A 24972-nucleotide genomic window follows, 5' to 3' on the forward strand; every position below is an offset into this window, starting at 1 on the left:
GGCAGACTTATATGATTTAGGAGAGAAGTTTGCTGAGAGGGGCTATCATTCTACGGAGGTAGATTTACAGTTTGATAATGCTTTAAGTCTACGTTCAACATTAGGTACCCCATATTTTGGGCCCAAGCCTTTAGTAATGAATAATGTCAAAGAAGTCACTAATGCAAAAGTTAGGTTTCTGACTTCATATACAGCAGATAATAAACAAATCAGAGAGATTATCTCCAAAAATTGGAACATACTACATACTGATGACATACTGACAAAGATTGTAGGTGATTCTCCATCTTTTACCTACAGGAATAAGAAGAATCTTAAAAGACTGCTTTGTTATCCACCAAACAAAGGTATACACCCGAGCTTTAGTTATGGTACAACACCTTGTGGACAATGCAATTTTTGTTCCTTAATAGATTCTAGTATAGTATTTGTACATCCGGATACACAGAGGGAAATATACACCGAGTTAATGCCAACTGTATGACACCTGATGTCATATATCTTGCTGTATGTGAACTGTGTTCATGTTTCTATGTTGGTAAAACGAATAGGGTACTAAGAGATAGAATAAGGGAACACTGTTATAATATAAGGAAAGGTAATCTGCAGAATGCACTAGCCAAGCATGTGACACAAACAAGTCCTGAACACAAGTTTATGTTTAGGGTGCTGGAGAAAATGAATGCTAATGTAAGAGGAGGTAATATTATGAATCATACTGAAGACAGAGAAAGTAGGTGGATAATTTTGCTGAGAGCTGATAGAGGTCATGGTTTAAATGAAAGGGCATCTATCAGACCACATTTAAAGAAGCGTAGGCATACTAAGTTCTGATATTTTTTAGATTTTAGATTTTAATGTATTTTGATACTTGCACATATACATTTTTTCTGGGCAACATATTTATTTCACATTGCAGTTTCGTTAAGGTTTTTAGCTCCATACTTCTAGATAATTTATTCTTCTATTTATTTATTTATTTATTTATTTATTTATTTATTCTTGTACATATGCACTCATATTTTACATCTAGATATATATATTTAGACACTACACTTATATACATTTTTTATACAGATGCAGATATACATTCATGTACTGACTTTACTATAACAAGTATCACTTTGTTTGATAATAGTTCTCTCGATCTGCATATGACTATTTTTTATTGTTAGCTATCATGTTTCTGATGGTATCTACCTTGCTTAGTTTATAAGTTGCCTTGCATTATTACTTGCATGTATTAAGGTTTTATTTAATATGACTATCACATGCATTTATGTATTAGGCTGCATATACCTTTATACTTGATAGTATACTGCTTATAATATGCTTTTACATTCTTTATGGAATGAAGTTATTTTAATTTTTAATTTTTAATTTTCAATAGAATATGTATATACTATTGTCTACTTTAGATGTCAATGATATTATGTTCATATATTTAGTTTTTAAGTTTTGTTTTATGGCGCTTCTGCTTTAAAATTGGGTTGATTAATTAACATGCAGATATTTAAAGCACATGGCTATTGTGCTTCCTGTTTGTGATCTGAAGAAGCTACTAGTTAGTGAAAGCGCTTATCGTGGTTCATCTGTGCAATAAACTGATTTATCTGTTTCAGAAGACTGGATTGCTTGGATTTTCTACACATTGGATGTTATTTCTCACTCTGTCGACGCTTGCCTGTGTTATTTACCTATTTATCTTTCAACAGAGTGTTAGAAATGGATGCTGTACCATATCCCTAAAATAATGTGAACAGCATATATACACCAAAAATAATGAATAATAAGTAATAATGTAAAAGTCAAACATTACATTATTTAAAACATTTAAACTTTCTCTAGCTAAGATAACAATCTGATCTTTGACCCCCACTTATCCACAGTAGTAAGGAAATCATTCTATGTGGTGCATCTTATAAGTAAGGACATCTCATCTAGATCTAAAGATGTTATAATTTCATTATACTTGGCCCACATCAGACCAACAATTGAGTACAATGCTCACGTCTGCATATACCTCACCAGACACCTGCAACAACTGGAGAGACAACAGAGGTTTCTCACCAAAAATTACAGGTTACACAAAACAAGTCTTACATGGAAAGACTGAAAGCCCTGTCACTGTATTCTGCCTCCTACATGTTTCTAAGAGGTGACCTGTGTCTAGTTTACAGGGCATTCTCTGACCCAGCTGTGATGGAAATGCTACACATTTGTAAATCAAATTGCAGAAGTGTCACTCATTCCAGGGATCTTAACCTAGCCTCTGACATGAACAGGTAATGCTGGAGAGATAGCTACATCTCCTAGAGACTGCCACTTCTCTGGAACAAGCTTCAAATTCACTTGAAACAGAGCCCATCCCAGATCCTCTTCAACTGCAACCTAGATCAATGACTGGGTAACTGCAAATTCACTCCTGGGGTGATGCCCATGTCCATCCTGGACAGAGGAAGTCAGTATTAACTACCATAGACCCTTTCCTCTGTGAACTTCACTCACCTAACCACCGACAATTGGGACAACTTTGGATAAATGTGGCTAGGCTTGTAAAGGCTCTAGGGCCATTAGACTAGTAACTTTCTATGAACCTATGAAAAGCTATAATTTTCCTGCCAGAATTTCAACTGCTTCATTAAGAGAGAAGAGGCTTCAGTGTGAGACACTCAAGAAATGGTACTTAAGATTCTTCTGTTAAAAAAAGACATCCATTCAACAATATCTAGTATACAGGATGTATTACTTAAAATAGACAAACTGGATACCAGAATAGAAAGTTTCAAAGAAGAGGCTGGAAAGAAGATGGAACATTTTGAAATTCTTATGAAACAGCAAAATGCACAAATCAGTAGCATGGAAGAAGCTTTAAATGATTATAAATGAGAACAACCAAAGGTGAGCCTCAGATTGAATTTCTTTTAAAACAAAAAAACTGGCTCGTAAATAAAGTTGATGATTTAGAAAATAGACTGAGATGAAATAACTTTAGAATTTATGGTATACCTGAAAAGTATGAGAGAGAAAATATAATAATTTTTTAACAAACTGGATACATAAAACATTAAATCTACCTGAAACTGTATATTTTGAAAGTGTAAGGGTACATAGATCCCTGAGAGCACATCTGAAGAAGGAAAACTCACCACCCATTTCAATTATAGTTAAGTTTAGGTCTGGCTTAGAAAAAGATCAAATATTAAAAACAGCATGGTCTAGCCCCTATTAAAATGGGTGAACATGTAATCAGATTTGACAATGATTATTCCAGTAAAGTAAAGAGTAAAGCAAAATCCTGTTTACCACTGATCAATGATCTTAAAAGGAACAATATTAAAGCCACTTTAATGTTTCCTGAAAAGATCAGATTATTTCTTTCTGAAGGAACCAAAATATTTGACACACTGGAGAAGGCATTTACTTTTGTTAACAAAAAATCCTTAATAATACTGAAGAAATCTAGAGGAACAGTACATCCCTCAAGAGACAGAGTGAGCCGAATTCCTGGCAAACTGTTTAAAATGAAAAAGCTTAAAAACAAGTGACCTTTATTCTCCAATTGCAGGACTTTTATTTTCTGAAACAATAGATTCGCCTTATAAGTAAAAGGTTTGTACTGGACTTTAAGCTTCAAAACATATGTCAGCATGTATTTATACTTTAAGCTAAAACATTTTTCATGGTGATGAATATAAATGGTTAGTTTTACTGTTTTACTGTATTTACAGTGAAAACCTGAATATATTTCATTTACCTAAACTTACAAGTGTATTTCTAAAGTTAAACAAATGCTTCCTGCAAGAGAATGTCATTAAATTATAGGCAATCGAACTGGAAACTTTGACTATAAAAGTTAATAATTTTGTTTTATTTGTTTAACTTTGCTTAGTGTATACATTGCTAGATTAAATGACTGTCAGATCTAAGTAATATGCTAATTAGAAGTGCTAAAGTGCTGGTGATTTTGTTTTCATTGTACCTATCTAAGACATACCTTTCACATGTCATTTATGAAGCAAGGGACACAAAAAAAGCTTGAGAACAAAATAATGTTCTATTTGAGTGAGAATGGTGGATTCTTGCTTGCCTTGCTTCCTGTCTTGAGCTGTTCTGAAGAAAATCTGAGTCAGAGTTCATCACTGATGTTTATGAAAACAGAAAGGAACTTTTTTCTTTTCTTTTTTTCAAGTATATATGTGAGAAATCTACTCAAAATAAAATCTTTTTTCTTTTCTTATAAGTGAAGAATTTGTAAAACAAAAGCCATAGTAATGTTTTATGTTGAGTTGTTGCTGACAGATAATTTGCTTACATTTTGCTGAATGTTAATAGCATGTGTTGTATTAACTCTAACCATACATATTAATGGAAAGAAGTAAAGTTAGATGAAGTTTAAAAGAATTATGAATGAGAAATGTACCAAGGAAATTAGCAGCTGCTGTGTATTTTGAGTTGTCATCTTCACATACTGTAATCAAATTCTAATGTCAGGATATGAAGCTTAGATCAGAACAACAGTTCCCAGTGGCTAAAACACACATTCAGATTAAATAAGCAGGAATTATTTTACATATAGTCAAGATTGCTTGTAATGTTAGATGTAATAAGAAGTGTGACAATGTGAACTAGTGCCTGCCAGAGAGAAGAGGGCAGGGCATGTGCAACACACGCCAGCATAGCTAGCTGGAGTTTTGTAAAGAATTATATGTCATTTGTATATCAAACTGATTTGTACAGGTGCTTGTGTTGAAAATGTATTTGTAAAGCTGCTTGTGTTAAAAAATGTACCAACAGTGGGTCCTGCTGGACAGAAAGGAAATACACATGTATGTCAGACTGTATTGTAACTGTTGAAATGAATATATTGTAATAGAAGATACTGGAAGAGAAGAGGTTAATCTCAGTCCAGCTAACTTTGAAAAAATAGTCTTTAATTAAATTACCTAGTTTAGGCTATAAAGATTGTATCTTACAGTTCTGATCGCAGCCAGAGACAAAATGTCTGTGAAAACCAGGACTAGGAATCCTACTGTATTGTTCTGAGGGGTGAACTAATTGCTACTCTGGAAGGGCTGAAGTTTTTGAAATGGTTTTATAACTTCCAGATGCTTTAACACATCTTAGAAAAGCTCTATGTCTTTGTATAATAACACATATGTGTAAGATCCTAGCTCAAGTTTTTAGTAAAGAGGGTAGTGTGGGAACCAGAGTCAGATGGCCAGATGTGATGATCATTCTGTAGCCAACACTGAAATGATATTTAAATATTACTGAGAGATGCTACTTAGCTCTCAGCAGTCTGTTTGTGAAACCTGACTGGAAGGAAGACAACTCACCCACTTCATCTTGTCTTATTTTAGTAAGTAACCAGGGAATAGTAATTCTTTAGATCAGTCAAGAAAATATAGTGAGATTAATTAAGTATTGTTTTTATGTATCTGTGTGAATCTTTCTATCTGTGTTATTTTTAATATTTTCTGTGATTGAAACTCTGGTGTTTATTGTAAATATATATTTAGTATTTTCACTTTCTTTTATTATTTATTATTAAATATATTTAAACCTTTCATTGTGGCTGTTCTTTTAGAGATTATTTTAACCTTTGAGAGTACATATATTTATTTGGTGACACTGTGGCTGCTCCTGAAAGCCTTACTGAATTGGTCAAACACTACCATTTGTATTAGTATTAATTTGCTCAGTATACTTGGGTACTATTGTAAGAGCCTTAGAGTAGCTGGCTTTGGAGTGTTCTGGTGGCAGTACCTACCTTATAGTCTGGGCAGAGGAGGCATAGCTGGTAAATCTGTGCCAGCATTTCCCGTGTGTGTGTGTGTGTGTGTGTGTGTGTGTGTGTGTGTGTAAGAGTGTGTGTGTCAGCTACTTGTAACAGTGACAGAGAGCACTGGTTTTCCCAGATAAAGTGGTGGCAGATTTAACCCTACAACTGTGTCAGTGGGGAGTCTTGTTTGGGCCTGGAGAAAGGGGGACCCAGCCCCAGGACTCTGTGTGTTCTCTGTGTATTGTTAAGGGAAATTGTGCTTAGTGCAGAGAGCTGCAGCTGGAAATACTGTCTGTATCTATTTTTGTTATAAGTGAACATCCCTCACTGGTGAAGTGGTGATTATTGATTACTGGCTCAGAGGGGCGTTACAAGAAGAGTAAACATCTTATGAATAATATGCTAATGCACAAGGAATGAAACATCTAATATGTACAATTAATAAAAAAGCAGTATCAGTAAGTTAAGAAATTTATACACATACTATAATCTATAATAGACAATGATTAAATAGGACTTTGGAGATTTTAGAAATACAGGTTATATAGAATAAGGTAGAATATTAGTGGGAATATAAGACAGATACAATATATTTAAATAATAAACTGCTTATAAGAAAGATATGTGGGTCTATATTACTTCATCAAATAGTCATTTCAATGAAGCTGAATTCATCAACCCCAAATCAGCAAACTGAATTTCCATGAACGGTCACTACCATGAAAGATTTCACCAGGGAAAGGAAGCACTTGGCCAACCACACAACTTTGCACTTTTTCCCACCATAGTGTAATCCTGAAGTTGGTATATATATATTTAGGGGAGGTGTGGTGGTGCACCTACATTGGGGGGATGTGGGGGTGAAGCCCCCTCACTTGGATGGGTTTGATATACTGTGGTTTGTGTTATGATGTCATGTTGGCCAGGTGATTACATTCCCTGTTGAATTTTTTTTTTCAATGAGCTTGTTCATGGAAATTCAGTTCTCTGATTTGGGGTTGATGAAATCAGCTTCATTGAAATGACTTGTCAATGAAGTAATATAGACACAAGGTATGTATTACATATATCTGCATGTGGATGAAATGTAAATGTAGATCTCATATAGTTTACATAGAAAATCATATAAAAATATTTGAAAGTAATCTGAAAGCTGAAATATAAAGCTTGGTCATGTGAACTTTGAAGGTTTTACATATTATATGTTATGAGATTCACTAAGACTACCTGAAATAATTAATTTCATAAGTCAGAGCTGAAATTTGAGTGATATTTTGCTGAATCAGTATATCTATTTTGATAGAAAGTAAAACAGATTTGTTCAATATGTTTGAACTTGTGAAAGAATAGGATTTGAATTAAGCACATTGTAATTTCTGAGTACAATATAGACTGCAAATATTTTTTGACTCCATATAAATAACAACACATTTTCTTTGACCTCAGTAATGTGCACATTTTTATGAAATAATTTAATAAGCTAAAGTATTTTAAATATTTTGATAGTGTCATGTTGAGTGTTGCACAAGTTTGAGATACAGACACTTGTACTTTAAAAATAATTCAGAGCTTTTGTTAGATCTATACGATATGTATGTATCCTTTAACATAATAAATATATATGTGCATTGGTTGACTTCCCTTTTGTATAATACCCATCACCTGTAGGTTTACAGATGTCATTATCTCTTCAGGTCCCACTCTGTTCTACTTATTTATTTAGAGATTTAGTTATAATAATGTTGAATGAGCAAATAATTTAGCAATATTTAATGGATAATTTATACTACTATTCTATGACTAGGTATACAGTGCACTATTTGTTTGATTATTTAATATCTGTGAATAATAGAAGGGGATTATTAAAGTTTTGTGTAGTAATGGGAGGAATGGTTTTAAATGGCAAAATATATAACTAAATTAACAATCTCATTATTTTTGTACTTATATATAATATTATATTAGTTATTTGTAAGTCACATTAGCTTTTGGATAGCTTTTTGATGATTTTTTAGGTACTGGTAGGTAGAGATACAATATAACAGTTTGTCTATTTAGTAGGCAAACTAGGAACTTTGGTATCCATGATAGGTGTGTTACTAAGAATATATGCAGTTATAGTTGTAGACCTGTCTTTTTTTTTACAAGTTTTAGTAGTTTAGCTTGCAGAAAGGAGGAATTCAGAAAATGTGAAATGTTAACATAGTGTTGGAGGAATGTATTAGAGTCTTATGTATAATTAAATTAATATTGTGGATAAATGTTTCATATTATCTTTTAAAATAAATCTTTTTTAAATACATAGTATGAACAGTTTTCATTTATCTATTAATGTAAATGGATTAAATAATGGTAAAAAGGAAATCATTATTGAGATAGCTAACATTAAATAGAGGAGACATTATATTCTTTCAGGAGATTCACTTGTTAGATAAAAATATACAATATTTAAATAACGTAGGTTACAAAATGTTGTCATCTGCTTCTTTTATCAAAAAGAGGAGAGGGACTGCTATAGTTTGAAGAAAATCTACTGGAATGCCTGAGGTCATGAAATCCATTAACAATCCCAAAGGAATGTATACATTTGTAATAATTAAATATAATGGTAAACTCTATACACTAGCTAATTTTTGCTTAATCCCTGAAATAGGTGCAAGAGTGGTTAAAGATCACTTAAACTTACTACAGAGTCATTGGAAGGGTATTTTAATTTTAGCAGGGGATTTCAACTGCATATCTAGTATAGAAGATATAAGTGAACAGAAGAAAGCTAAAATATTGGCATCAGCTAAAGCACTACACAGATGGATTAGTAATAATAATTTAGTTGATTTAATAGTAAATGAGACAGTAAATCATTGTTCTTCACTCATTATTCTTATGCACATGGGGCACAAAGTAGAATTGATAGGATTTATGCCTGTATAGATTTACTTAATAAAGTGAATTATTTTAAAATTACTCCTTGTCCTTTATCTGATCGTAATGCACTAAGTATTAATATATTAATAGATATAAGAAGATTTCAGATTACTTATAGAATCCCAGTATATATGATAAAATTTAAAAAATTTAAGTGCTACCGTAAGGAACAAATGAAGAATTTTTTTTTTTATCTTTGAATGATAATGATCAGATTAGTAAAGTCATACTATGGGACTCCTTAAAAATGCTTATTAAAGACAGAATGGAAAAATGGGCTAATAATAAAAGGAAAGAGTGGGATAAAGAGTTTTTAGAAATACACAAAGTGAGGTTTGAAAAACAAATAAATTACATATTTCTGAAGTCATTAAAAATTAATGACAAAATATCAAAGTTTTAATGCATAAAGTGGAAATTTAAAATTGCACAGTTATGCTATGACTTAAAAATCTACATAGATTAACTAATAGAAGTAAGATGTTAAGCAAAAAAGGCACAGATGAATAATATCTGAATCCTTACGCTAATACGCTTACTTGAGACATAAAAGAAATGCTTAATATTTTTTTAAAAAATTCAATAAGGATCATAATAAAGATAAAAATAATTCTGATGATTACAAAATTGACAAGTATTTAAAGAAAAAAGTGTTGCTAATAAATGTAATAACCAACAAATATCTCTGTTCAATAAGCCTATTACCTTAATAGAATAACTGAGTAACATTTTGAGCATAATTCAAAGTGACAAAATAATTCCTCCCTCGTGGAAATTTTTTTGTAATCTCACCTATACTTAAAAAAAGGAAACAATAATAAGTTTGTTTCCTCATATAGACCTATTTCATTATTAAGTGTAAACTATAAAATATTTACTTCCATTTCTGCTACAAGATTAAGAGATATACTAGATTAATTGATAAAGCTCAAATAGAATTTATAGTCAGTAGATTAATGTATGATAATATAAAAAGATTAGTAACTGTCTTAGATTTAGCAAAATAATGAACAAGAAACTAGCCCTAATTAGCTTAGACATTGAGAGAACTTTTGATTCTGTAGAGTGGAACTACTTGTTTAAAACTTTGGAAGCATTTGCATTTCTGGGACAATTTATTGGAATATCAAAAAAACTTGTATAGATACTCCAAAGCATATGTTAAAATTGGATCTTACATTTCCCAAGGATTCACCTTAAACAAAGACAACACAAAGGTGTCTCTTGTCCCCTTTACTATTTGCATTAGTTATTGAACAATTAGCTAATAGTATAAGAAGCAATGAAAAAAATGATGGATTCTCAATAATCAATGATTGTCAAACTAAAACACAGCTTTTCCAGATGTTATTTTACTAACTATAAGAGTTTTTAATTATTCAAAGATATAGATGAGAAAATGGAAAAGTTTCAAGATTATTGCTGCTGAAATTTAATAATAATAAAACTGAAACTTTAGTGTAAAATCAACTACCGGATAGTACGTTTTAAGATAAATATAAATACAATTTGGAAAGAAAGAACTAAAATATTTAGGAATAAAAATATATCAAGATGTGAATAATATTATTAGTAATAATTGTGAAAAAATAATTGAAGTGTTACTTCTTATTAAAAATGGAGTGAGTGTTTTTTACTTTTGAGGATACATATATATGTATATATAGGGTCTATATCAGTACATCGAACCGTCACTTCAACGAACGACATTTCATCAGAAATGCCATTCATTAAATTCCCCTCTTGTAGGGGGCTGTGCCTCCCCCCCCCCACTAATCATATATACCAACTCTGGGTTCACACTACAGTGGGTATTAATTGCAAATTTGCCAATTCTCACTGTACTGCGATCTCAGTATGAACAATTCGACAAACAGCATGCTTGATGCAATTGCACTGAAAATGCCATTTGCTGAACTGATTTTTTGGTGAACTGATAGGGACCCTAAATATATATATATATATATATATATATATATATATATATATATATATATATGCGTGTGTGTGTGTGTGTGTGTGTGTGTGTGTGTGTGTGTGTGTGTGTGTGTGTGTGTGTATATATATATATATATATATATATATATATATATATATATATGGGTCTACTTCATAAGAGCGACAGACCATTTGATCGACATTCATTTGGTCGACAGACCATTTGGTCAACAACCAGAATTCAATGCACTTAACAGGGATTTGTCCCCTCCCCAATGCTGTGTGACCCTGGAGTTGATATATATAGTTGGGGGGATGTGGGGGGCACAGCCCCCATATTGGGGGATGTGGGGGGAAAAGCACCTGTTTCCATTTAAAACATGAAAATACAACAAAAACTACACATTTTAAGCAAAAATAGGTGGGGGCCTTTGCCCAGCACCCCCCCCCCCAATTTGGGGGGCTCTGTCCCCTCAAACTATATATATCAACTCCAGGGTTGCACAACATTGGGGAGGGGGGCAATTCCCAGGTTTTTGCCTTGAATCCTGGCTGTCGACCAAATGGTCTTTCGACCAAATTAATGTCGATCAAATGGTCTGTCAATCTTATGAAGTAGACCCATACATATATATATATATATATATATATATATATATATATATATATATATGTATATGTGTGTGTGTGTGTGTGTGTGTGTATAGGTATTTATAGGTTCACAGGTGTTTACTAGGCTAACAACCAGAAGGACCTTTTTTTTTTTTTTTAAGCCTAGCCATGCATCCCAAATCTCTGATGAGTTCCGATACCCTTGATAAGTGTAAGCATGGGCCTGGGAGATGAACCATTTACAGGTTACCTGTTTGTATCAGAGACATAGGTGCCAAACCAGGGATGAATTTTTGGTTTCCCATCCAATTGTCTAAGTTGCACTTGAATTGGATTAGGGAGGAACTGTGCTTCACATGGATGGGGAGCCTGTTCCATAGACAGGGTAGTCTCTGGGATACATACCTATCTCTCTAGCAGGTCCTATTTATATCATAGGCAAGATTTAAGTCTTTAGAATTGGTAATTCTTTTACTGTTTGTTTTGCAGTTATGCAGGAGGTCCATCAGAGTATATATAATTCCATAGCTTTAATACCTGACCAAAAAAATTGAAAGAAAATGGAAAAAATGTCAACTTCATTCTTATGGTATCCTAAAAAAAGCTGTGAATTACTTATAGAAATCATATAAGATTATATGAGCTTCCTAGATGTAGAATCTTATTCTATTGCTGCAAATTTTAATGCAGTTATACTTTGGATAGACCCAACCTATACTAGTCAACTGAAAACCATTCAGGAGCAGATTATATTAAATTCTTTTAAGTTTATCAAATATGATAAATTAGAAGTATGTAACCATCCTTTCATCTAGGTAATACAATTTACCTTAGAAGGAAACTCATTTCAATCTTTAGACTCTGCATATATGAAATCAGTTCTTAAATCAGTTAAGAAATATGTTTTTAAAACTCCATTAAAATAAAAAAAAATGTTTATGTTTTCCCATTGCACACTCTTCTAGATTTAAGGAAACTCAGAACAATGTTAAAATGAATTTATTAAAAAGGAATTGATTAGTATTGTGGTCTGATTGCTTTGAAAAAGGAAAGGCTAAGTTACCAGAATATTTAATGAAAGATTGTAAGTTGGATGAATTTGTTAACCAGTTAATATTATCCATCAGTAAGAAATTAAACAAAGTTGCAGATAATATGATTGAAGAAGAACAGAACACTATTCCACCATATGAATATATGAATGCTATCATCAAAGGTAAATTGACCTACAAAAGAAAGATGCTTGTCTGAGTGATATAAGTTAATTATGAATAATAATAATAATAATTTTGATACAAAATTCTGGAACATTTTAGATAGTAGTAGATTGAGTGACCCAATAGGTCGTAAGAAAACTTTGTTACTTAAATCAGTTAGTCAAACTTCTTCAAGTTTATACAGGAAAGGTTTTATGTGAAAATATATATATGGAATGTTTTTTACTCATATAAAATCTCTAAGTTTAAAAGCTGATTGGATGCACATGTTTATGGATTGTGAAAAATTAAATGTATATTGAGAAGAGATAAGTATGTTTTTAAGGGGTTATGGTCTGATAATTTTTCTTTAAGTTAGATCAATAATACTAATGAATATTCCACTTCCTTTATCTGTTAAAGCCAAACAACAAAATATCTTCTATTTTTTACTGGCAGTAGCTAGCAAAGCTATTACAAAACATTGGAAATCAAAGTCAGTGCCTACATTTAAATATTTTTTGAATTTAACAGCAATACTATGTAAAACTGATAAAGAAGTGATCAGAATAAGATCTATAAATCATACTAAGACTTTTAGTGGTTGAGAATAGCCTTGAAATGTTACTTTTAAAATACCAAGACTATTAATGTGCTAATCGTATACGATTATCTTGATGATTCAGTGTAGTCCTTACATTGTATAACAGTATGTGATGTTGAATTCCTTCCTTCCCTTTTGTGTGTGTGTGTGTGTGTGTGTGTGTGTGTGTGTGTGTGTGTGTGTGTGTGTGTGTGTGTGTGTATATATATATATATATATATATATATATATATATTGTAAATATGTTAAAATAATAAAACTTTTCTTATAAATATGTATGAAAGACTTAAATATATCAAGGTTACAGGTAAATGAGGGTCAACAACTAACACTTAATATAGGAGGAGATGAGATAAAAATGGTGAATTATAACCAATCTGCAGGAAAGCCTCCAGGAATAGATGGTATTCTGATGGAAGCTGGGGGGGGGGCAGAAAGGGATAAAGATCTGGAAAAGAGCTGTGATGGCTGTAATCCATAAAGAAGGTAAAGACCCATCTGATCCATCTTCATATAGTAACATGTAAGTTTTTAAATCATGATTATAAAGTATTTATGTCTATAATGGCTAAAAGAATAGCAAAAGTGATGCCAAAATTGATAGATCTAGACCAATGTCATTTTGTGGAGGGGAGGGAAATATATGATAACATTAATAGAACAGTGATAATCCAGAAGGAAGCAGATTGTATGAAAATACACAGAGTAAGCTGAAATTTTATGAGTAGGACAATGGAAGGATTTGCATTTCCTGATACAATTATAAGGTTAATTAAAAGGATGTATGAGGGATCCGAGACCAAAGTCAAAGTGGGAGGGTTCCTGTCTGTTAATTTGTGTCTGATCAGAAAATCAGGCAGGGGTGTCCTCTTTCCCCTTTGTTGCTTGTGTTATATTTAGAACCATTGACAAAGAAAATAAGGGACTCAGAAATTCAAAGATATAATTGGTATAGTATTCAAGAAAAGCTGGCTTTCTTTGCAGATATTATGTTGTACCCAACAGAACCTGAAAAGGGCATCTCATTGTCGTGGAACATTCTGAAACAGTTCCATGTTTTTTCAGGATATAAAATTAATGAAGATGAAACAAGGACTATAGCTATCAACTCTGTACACATCCATGAATTGGTTCAGCAATCGCCATATTTATGGGGACATGATAAAATGAAGTATTTAGGAGTATGGATTAAAAAGGATTCTGTTACGGCAACTAAGGATATTTGGTAAGAGACTAAACAAAAGATAATACAAACAACTGAGAAACTGTAAGCTCTTGCCTACTGATATAGATAAGATACAAGCAGTAAAATGTTTTTAGTCCCGTTGTATGCACAGGTCAGGCACATTTTTATCAACTAGAACTGAAGTTGTGAATAGTAATTAATAAAGAGTTGAAGGATTTTATTTGTGAGGAGAAGAGGTGAAGAGTCACGTGGGATGAGTTGATCCACCCAATAAAAGAAGAAAATATGTTACATTAGTAGAAATTTTCTTAAAGAAATATTTATGGAAGACTTAAATATGCCAAGGTTACAGGTAGATGAGGCTCAGCAACCATCTTTTGGTATTACACCCACCACAGCTGTTTTCCAGATCTTTAACACCCCCTCCCCATCTTCCACAGAATTACCTAATTTGAAGGGATATCTTAAAGCTACACAGTTAAAGTTCTTACATAAAACACAAACAGAAGGCTACAATTCAAAGTAGAAAGGGGTGATAATGACACTGGGGTAACTCAAGAAATAAAATAATGGGATTTTGGATGCATATCCTTAAGGAGAATAACAGCAGTCACACAGTATATTCATTCATAAAGTAGCAGAAATTATACTAGGAACTAAGCCAACATGGGAATAGAGAAAGGCGGGATGACTGCAATTAGCGGTACAGAAAATAGGGAGAAGGGGCTGTAATTTACTGGGTGAAGCTGGCAAAGGAACCAATGTATTGGGAACAAATAATTAGAAAGGGAAAGGTAATAGAATGGGAAGAAGCAAAGAAGACATTTGGATTGCAGGCTAATGTTTAACTTCCCTATCAGGGATTGGTATCAGAATATAGACAAATAAAAAGTGATAGTGGAATCCTAAGTGAAAGATCTGGACTGGTTGAGTTTTTAATTAAATCTGGAACAGAAGCTCCTGTTAAAAAGAGATAATTATAAGGACTTATAAAATATTGCACTATAACTATAGGAATCAATCAGAATAGGTCAGAAAAGATTGGAAAGAGTGATTAGATATGCAATTCACAAAGAAACAATGAGAAGATATGTCTATGGCTGATTCCATACATTGAGCTCTTTTCTACAGCTTCTCTAGAATATCAAAAGATGGCACTAAATCCCAGTTTCAGAAATGTGCTAATGCATATACCTTTTACAGAAGTGCTATTCAACTGGATAGACATGGATCTTTTATATCTATTAGTAACATTTAGTAATGACTATTAATACATTCTAGTAATTATTGATTATAGCATTACATTTCAGGAAGCAGTACCCCTGCAAAAAGCCCACACCAAGTCAATAGCAAAAGACCTAGTATTTAATTTTTCCTGTGTAGTAATATCCAAAGAAATACTCATGGAACAAGAAGCCCCATTATATCTAGAGTAATGCACCAACATTACAGGTGTTTTAAAGTAAAACAGTTTAGAACTTCAGTGTACCACTAATGAATTAATGGGTCAGTGGAATGCTTTAATAAAACTCTGAAGTCGGAGTTCCGTCCGGAATGCTGACAGGCTAGCAGCACTTTTTGATCTCTGCTATTTTATTTTTGGACCAGAAAATGTATTTCTAAGTTATGTTATTTGAATTTTTTATCAAAACCTATTACTTTGGACTATACAGAAAGATAACATCGACAAAATATTAATATTCTATATCACTTTCCTGTCAAACTTTTGTTCAAAAGATCTCACAAAAAATAATTCTCAAGAGACTATGATGAGGAAACATTTCTGGGTAGTTTTAGCTAACATTCAAGAGCTTTCATTGAAAATGGGCAAAATAGACAACAAGCTGGACAATTTTAGAGAAAATATTCAAAACAAATGGAATGAATACAGGAGTCTCTTGATCAACAGAAAGCTCATATATCAGAAATAGACATTGCTTTAAATGACATGGAAGGGAGATTAGCAGAAGAAGAAAACAATAATGAATTTTTATTGAAACAAAACATTTTACTTCTGAACAAATTGTATGATTTAGAAAACAGATCTCAGAGGAGCAACATCTGAATATTTGGGTTACCTGATAAGATAGAAGGTGGAAGTATGACACATTTCTTAATATTCTGGCCTCCTAAGATTCTTGTTCTACCAGAGGCAATGCCATAAAGAATTGAAAGAGCCTATAGATCTTTATACCATCTTCATCTAAAAATCCTAAATCACCAAGATCTCTCATTGTGAGATTATTTTCTTCTCAAGACAATGAATTAATCTTGAAAACAGCTTGAACAAAATCTCCTATCAAAATAGAGGACAAAATAATCAGATTCGACAATGATTATTCAACCACAGTAATGTCTAGGAGAAAAAGCTTTCTTCTGTTAATTAAAGAATTAAAGAAGAGACAAATCAAAGTTCATTGCTATTTCCATCCAGGCTTAAGATATTCATATCAGACGACATTACAATTTTTGATGACCTTAACAATGCTGTGATCTTTAACAAAAAAAAAAATTATAGAGCATGTGGAAGATATGGAATGGAATAATAGCTCTCTGAAAAGACAGGTGGAAAGAAGTAAATGGATAAACAATGAAAGGAAAAAGAAACTAAAAGAAAAATGACTTTAATATAAGTATTTTAATAGTTGTTTATGAAATCTATAAACAGATAAATATTAAATACAAATGATTTATTCTAGTAAACATATAGGAGACCTGGATGCATTCTGAATAAGGTAACTTAATTTAATTTAATTTTCTATGTTTTCTATTTATGTCTCTAGTATAAAATTAATAATATATGCAGGTATGTATGTATGCATGCATGAATATGTGTTTTGATGTTTGTTTATATGCCTATTAGAAAATATTAGTAAGATTGGGTTAAATAACATATAAAATCATATATATAGAATTATATATTAACATTAATGTAGACTGGACTGCATACAGGTTTCCCATGGTTGGCAAAATAATTATATAGTGATCTGTCTGGGAGTGAAATGATTTTAGAAAGCTATAGGAAAGGAAAAAGGAAGAGAAAAAAGAGAGGAAAAGAGTTATATTTCTTATAATTTTTGTGTAGAGCTGCAAGGTGAATTTTATGTTTCTTGTGTGCTTGTCTGGGTCTGGCTTCTTTCTGTACAAGACTTCCTGTTTTGCTCTGCTATAATTTCCTTTTCTGTTGCTCTATCTTTTTATCATTTATATTTTGTGTATTATTTGGGGTTTGTTATTTAGATAGGGTTGCAATTTGAAATGTAGCTATGGATTTCTTTGTTGGATGGCTGAGATCGGAGAGGAGAGAGAAAGACTTTGTGGTAAATTTTAAAGTTGAGTGGTTGACTGTAGTGTGACAGTGGTGGTTGTGATGGTGGATTGTTTGCTTGTCTCTCCCCCTTTTTTAATTGATTTGGATGGTTTGATGGTTTTGGTGGACATGCAAGCTGCAAGAGAGATGTTTTGCTTTGCTCATTTGGTTTGGATGGGTGTAGAATGATAGGTGTGTGGTTGTTTGTTGATGAAAGGGAGAGTGCAGCTATGCAGTTGATGGATGAAATTAGATTTCCAGTTTGAATTGTTATTGATCGACAGACTTCTTTGATTTAGAGTGTGGTTTGGCCATTTCCTGATGTGGCAGTGCTGCCTAGAAGAAGCATGCTTAGTTTGAGAGATTCACTGGTATTGATAACATCATGCATTGCATAAATATTAATTTGCTGGTGGGGGAACATTGGTGTGTAGATGCATTTGAACTACTCACAGTTTAAAACACAAACGCTTGAGCACTTACTTGGTGAAGCCTTTTTGGAAAATAGAATCCTGGCTTCCCACTACAGTCACATGAATTGTTGAATGATGCCTTGGCTGCTAAATGTGAAGTGTCTGACAGTGTAAGATGTGACGGTTATGTGAAGTGTCACATACTAGACAGCTAGATCTACAGCACACAGGTTTTACAGGGGCAACGCCTACTTTTCATACAGCAAAATGTATTTTCTTTAACATACTCTAATTTTAGAATAATGATAACATTTTCTAAGCTACTGATTTTGAATATATGTGCTTGAAAAAGGTCGCCAAAACAATGGATGAAGGCAAAATGGTACACACCGCATACCTTGACCTGGCTAAAGCTTTTGACACAATTCTCCATTCAGGCACAGTATAAAAGCTAAATAAACTGGGAATGAACCCCTATGTCCTCCACTGGATTGACAACTGGCTCAAAAATAGAATGCAGGAAGTCAAAATAGGGGACGTTACCTCTACAAAGATACCAGTCACCAGTGGATTCCTGTGGGGTTCAGTGGTGGGATCTCTCCTGTTTGGCATCTACATTTCTGAAGTAAAAGTTAATACCACAGAGTTCTGGATGACTATGTTTGCAAATGACTGTAAGCTAGGAGCAGTCATTGAATCTTCAAATGACTTAGCCATCCTGTAGGAAGGTTTGTCCCAAATAAATAACTGCTACCAAAATCATGGACTGAAACTAAATGCCAAACTTCCCCCATGTACTTCGTGCAATAGATTGTACACACATACCTGTCAAGACACCAGTACTTCCAGTAGCAGACTGACACAAACAGAAAGGGATGGCCTTCCATCAACTGCCAAATTATGTGTGCAGCAGATGGCAGCATAACAGACATCATGACAACACACCAAGGAAGTGTCCATGATGCTGCCATTTGGAGCGAAAGTGGACTCAGGGCTGCATTCCAGCAAGATGAAATACCTGAGGGATTGCTACTGGGTAAGTACAGAAACATAGCTAGGATGCAGTTTAAGGAATTCAATAATATCTGTTCTGACCAAAAATGTTTTTATTCCTCACAACAGGTGACTGTGATTATCAACTTGAGGCATGGCTAATGAACCCATATTGTGAACCATCCAACCCTGTACAGAAGGCCTACAACAGAGCATATGCAACAACCAGAAATACATTAGAGTGTATGTTTGGTGTAAGAAAGCTAGATTCAAATGTCTGGACTCATCCAAGGGTGCACTGTAGTACATACCTGAGAAGGCAGCAAAGTTGATAACAGTGTGCGCCATGTTGCACAACATGCTAACCCAAGCACATGGTCTTCTTCCAGCTGCAGGTGTGGGTGAACTACCCCAAGAACCACAAATGTCTGGAGAGGGCATCCCACAGTTATTGGAGGAGGAGGAGGAGCAGGAGGACATAGGGGACAGAAGTCACAGCTGTAGCCAATGTAGGGTGCAACTACAAGTGCAGGCCCAGGCTACATGGCAGCATCTGACCCAAACATTTGAGTCATGACAAGCCATATGTACGAGTACACAGACTGAGCATTGATGTCTGGGTGTTGCCCCACTACAGCCACACAGATTGTATCTAATGGCAAGTATCCACTAGATGTAAACACTGAGCATCACACATAACCTAAGCATAGCATGAAGAATCATGTCCAAGTAGCATCATTTACAGGCCTTACAGGATCGGTTGTATCCTCCAATAGCATTGATTATGTTGGTAAGGTCCATCCAGATTTTGTTTCTTCAAACAGTATCCCCTGAATGGCCTAGGAGTCTCCTTCCATGTTGGCAGAGAGCATCAATAGTTATGTCATTTCCCTGGTGGGAAAAATTGTTACCTCTAGGATGATTGGCCATCTGAAAAGCATTGATACGCACATGACAATATTCATGGTTGAGCACATGTATACATTTAATTCCGTGAGCAGCATATGTCAAACTAAACACTATGCATTTCAGAGCAATGCAAAGATCTGTTTATTTGTGATACTTTTTTACATGTCATGTTAATATTTATCAACAATTCCTTTGTACATCTGTGAAATCAACATAACTTGTAATATCCATATAGTTTGTGACTGGGATTAGAATCCCTGACACTTCATATAAGTTGAAGGGAGGTCCAAAGACAACAGCATCATGCCACCAAAATCTTCTTGGATTTCACATGAAAATACTACATCACTTAACATTTACACAACTTACAGAAAATGTCAGAGTACAGCAGGAACTGTAGCCAGTACAGATCCATAGTATATTGAGACAGTACTGATAACATGTTCGTTAAGAAGCACCATTGAAGAAATATCCGTAACAGCACTTGCACATCTTTTAACACTGTTTTAGGAAACATGATTTAAGAAATATATATAATATCAGCATCACATACTATATGTGTATACTGTTGTAATCCATAGCTTTCTGTAGTTAGAGCACAGAGTGCAAGGAATTACCATTAAGAATTGTGGATGGTCCATAAATCCTTCTCCATATGCTATTTGCATTGGAAGTCTGTCTATACAAATGCATATGGGACTGAAATAAAATATTTACAAGAATAACACCCGTATGCATAAATTTCTAGACAACATGACTCCAGGAACTTATAATAACTTTTGTTAAACTTAACATTTTGAGTAAATATGATTTTAAACATGTATCTTTTGAAATTATTAGCTTTAACAGATTTACTAATTGCCATTAAAGAACTTCTTCCAGTTGCCAATGTATCTGTCATTCAGACTCACAGAATCAAAATGCATCTTGTGTGTACGTAGCTTTAACTACCATTAATTAAAGTTCAAGTTTTTGGAATCCCATTTGCGCGCAATTATGCACCAAAACACACAGGTGTAAGCACCCAATAGTTATTAATAAATGATATCATGTGTGGCATGTGCCCATTATCTTCCAATAGTCTTAGAACATGACATCAGCACTAAATTAAATGCATTTTTTAACAATGAATATGATTTTAAGAACTCTAATCGAACAGCTAATAATGTGGATGAGACTGATATTGTTAATAATGGTTCACTAAAAGATTTAATTTACCTTTTTGGCAAAAAATTGAGTATAATCAAGGGTTTGAAAATTGACAATGCTTACTTAAATCAATGTCTTAGTTTGAAAATAGTACCTATGGGTCTAAGATTTTTTAAAACACCTATAGGTATTGACATAAATGAAACACTATGTAGTGAGTTTAATCAGTTGTTTAACCAATTTGGCTTCGATTTTTATGAAACTTTTAATTAAGAAAAATGACGAACGATTATGTATAACAATGAATGAGGTTGAAAGGTTAAACAATATTATTACAAATTATTTATTGTATGGTCAATGGGAGAAATTGTATATTAAGCAGTATGAAGTTGCAGAGAAAAAAGCACACATTATGTACAACAAAAAGTGTAGGAAAATTACGAGAGATGTGCATTTTAAGAAAGGCACTATGTATCCATGGAAATTGAGGAAGGAAACAATGGTTTTAAAGGTAATATGGACAGAGACGGAGACTATGATAGGGATACAGTGGAGATTAATTACAATCAATGTAGCAACAATAATCAACATTTTCAGGGGGGGGTGGAAGCAGCAACAACACAAGAATTGGAGGAAAGATTGGAAATGGAAGCAGGAGAGATCATATTGAGGGCAAACGGAACAGATGCATTACCAATGGGGAGACAGCCATTGGTGACATTAATGGACAAGGATGATAAGAACGTTCAGGACATTATAGTACATGATGGAATTGTTAGTAGTTTAGACGATTTTTAAAATATGCAATTGTACAGAATTAGTTTTGAAAAAGGAACATTTTCAATTATTTGCTAGGGGAATGAAATTTATCCCTAACACTGGTTTTCATATTGTATATTGTTTGGAAGAGATTAAATTATATTTGAGAAAAGTAAATTTAGCTATTCAGTATTAAAATGACCATAGACATGTAGAAAATGACATCTTAAAGAGGAAATCAACATATGTTCCTATGACACACCCTAATGTTGCAGTATATGAGAGAATGGTTATGAAGGACATTTACAACATGCAGAACAATATAAAACATATGAACAGGAAGCACAATTTATCACATGAAGAGGCAGAGATTTTGGGACAACTTAAGGAAGATTAGAACATCAGAGTTAAGAAACCTGACAAGGATGGAGGGGTGGTGCTATATGACAATTCAGAATACATAGAAAAATTTTTGAGATCTTACAGACCTCTGGTAACTATGAAACAGTTTCTGTTAATGAGATACAGGTTGCATATAGGCGTATTGACATGTATATTGAGGAATTTTTGATTGACAACTGCATTAATAATGAGGTATATAAGTTTTTAAAAGTGGAACATCCTGTGTTGGCCACTATAGTGGGCATACCGAAAATACATAAGAGTATCACCAACCCACCCTTTAGTCCCGTCATTTCAGGGAGTTGTTCTAAAACATTCCCCTTAGGTATGGCTATTGACTATTGGCTTAAACATATATATGGTACTATCCCTCATATGGTTAAAGATTCATGGGCCTTTCTTAGTAGCCTTACTCCTGACATTTGGAAGCAAGGATTATATTACATCACCATTGATGTTATTGACCATTTTTCATGCATCCCTAAGGAAGCAGGCTTGGAAGGGTTTTGAAACAGTATTAGACAACACACCACTTTAAACTGGGATATTGTTCCCCTTATATTGGAGTTGATGTCCACTGTACTTGACAACAGCTTTATCTACTTTGAGGTGAGTATTACAGGCAGACCAGGGGTGTGGCGATGGGGGCAGCATGTGCCCCCATGTTTGCTAACCTGGTTATGCTAGACTGGGAAACTCAACATGTGTTTCAAAGTAGATTTTACAAGCACATTAGACACTACTCGAGATTTTTGGATGATATTTTTATCTTGTGGGAAGGCTCGTACAATATTTTTGAGGAATTCATGACCTACATCAATAATACTATCACATTTTTACGATTTTCATACACATGTAATACCAGCGGTATAGCGTATTTGGATATGTATATTTCCAATACGACTTCTGGATTCAGGTCCAAAATATATAGAAAAGACACCTTTTCAAATAGTTATCTTGAATATAGTAGTAATCATCCTAGGAAACTTATGAGAAACATTTTAAGGGGCAATGTATACGAGCTGCCTGGATGACTTCCCAATATGATGATATGATTGGGGAAATGGATACTACTGAGAATTTATTTTTTCAAGGTGAGAGGATACCCCATTCCAGCGTTAGAAGATGTGAAAAGGTACGTTATAAGTGAATGGGGAAGGGAATACCCCCCATAGTAGGAAAACCTTTAGTGAAAACTATTCCTTCGGAAGGGAGAAAAGATGATATGAATTACAACAGAGCTAATGTCTTGGAATATTCACCATATGTGAACAGGGTTAAACACATTATGGTGAAAAATTGGAATATATTGATGGCAGATAGCGAAAGAAACACAATTGTTGGTTCAGCACCCTCTTTTGTATACAAAATGGGTAGTAATCTAAAGAGTGTATTGGAACACAATAGGGCTGGCATTAAGTACAACAACAGACACACTAGGAAGTGTGGGAGTTGCAGACAATGTCCTACTATTTTAGAGGATGAAGGACTAGTGTTAGAAAATGTTAGCAACACTAAGGTCACTTTTGCATATGGGAACTGTAATTCCAAATGTGTTGTATATATGGCCAAATGTATGGTCTGCTTGAGGAACAGGATTTATGACCACCTATATAACATCACTAAGAAAGACAAGACAAATGCATTATTTAGGCATATTGACACAAAAGGGGATGATCATACATTTAAATTTACCATTCTCGAGCAGATTAGAATAGGTCCAAGAGGAGGCAATTTTAAGACATTGTTAGGGTATAAGGAGACCAAATGGCAATTACTTACTGATGCTTTAAACTTTCCTGGTCTCAATGATTACATAACTATCAAACCTATTTTACAAATGCGATCAAATATAATAGAATAGTAAACATTTTTATTCATTCATTACGTCTTTCATATAGACGCTTCATATATTTTATGTATGTGCAAATGTTATTACGAAGTTTTTAATTTATTAATGCATAATTCTTTAATACTAAAGTAATTTTATTGCAGATTTTTGGTGCCAGTTTGGCTTATATAAGGGATGTGTAAATGACTGTTGTTATTCTGATGAAGTCCACGTATATTAGTGGATGAAAGAGCTAAATCTTTTGTACAATAAAGGATTGTGGAGTCATACACATTTGAGGAAGTGCATTTCCTTCAGCTGAGTCTGTTTTTGGCATGCCTACTGTTTGGAACTTGTTTTGTCGTTGTTACGCCAATTGTGTTTTAATTCTTCATACACTTACTGATCAGACCATTGTTAACTGCGAACTGAGTGGTATCTCAATGAGCATTTCTGTGTTTTTCAGATTTCTTCTTCTTGAGGATCATGATGGCTACTTTGAGGAGGCAGAGATGTGTCCATGGACCCAACTGGACTGACAAGAAGACAGTCAAGATGTTGAACGTATTTGCCAGATTGGAGCAGAGAATGGTAGCCTGGCCCAGGAACTTCATTTTGATTGAAATGTGAAACTGAATTGTGAGGCAACATTGACAAAGGAAAGGGATCTACTACACTGGAATGCAGGTTTGTTACCAGTATGATGACCTGCATCAGAGTAATTCTGTGGAGCTTTGTAAGAGGGTCAACGAGGTGTGGAGGAAGCCCGTAGATACCTACAGTAAGTAGCAATATTCTACTTATACCTTAGCATTGCTATGGATTTTACAGCTGTTTGTTTGGAACGTATATATCATATAGATGTTCTTAAAACCATGTATTAGCTGCTGAGAGAATTAGCTCACAGGGCTAAAGCCGTGAACTTTGTAAATGCTGCCTATTAACTATGGGTTTGATACC

The 24972-nt window shown here is 33.7% G+C and overlaps 1 long non-coding RNA gene across 1 annotated transcript in view; it reads left to right on the forward strand.

Moving 5' to 3' along the window:
* Positions 1 to 24972, forward strand: part of LOC122791326 — a 78098-nt gene that overhangs the window by 44633 nt on the left and 8493 nt on the right. Inside the window, exon 2 of the long non-coding RNA XR_006363133.1 lies at positions 24479 to 24793. This is a non-coding gene — a long non-coding RNA (uncharacterized LOC122791326). The remainder of the gene's footprint in view (positions 1 to 24478; positions 24794 to 24972) is intronic.

The sequence above is a fragment of the Protopterus annectens genome, chromosome 17.part0, assembly GCF_019279795.1.
Source record: "Protopterus annectens isolate FY-2018-M chromosome 17.part0, PAN1.0, whole genome shotgun sequence".
Taxonomy (NCBI): domain Eukaryota; kingdom Metazoa; phylum Chordata; order Ceratodontiformes; family Protopteridae; genus Protopterus; species Protopterus annectens.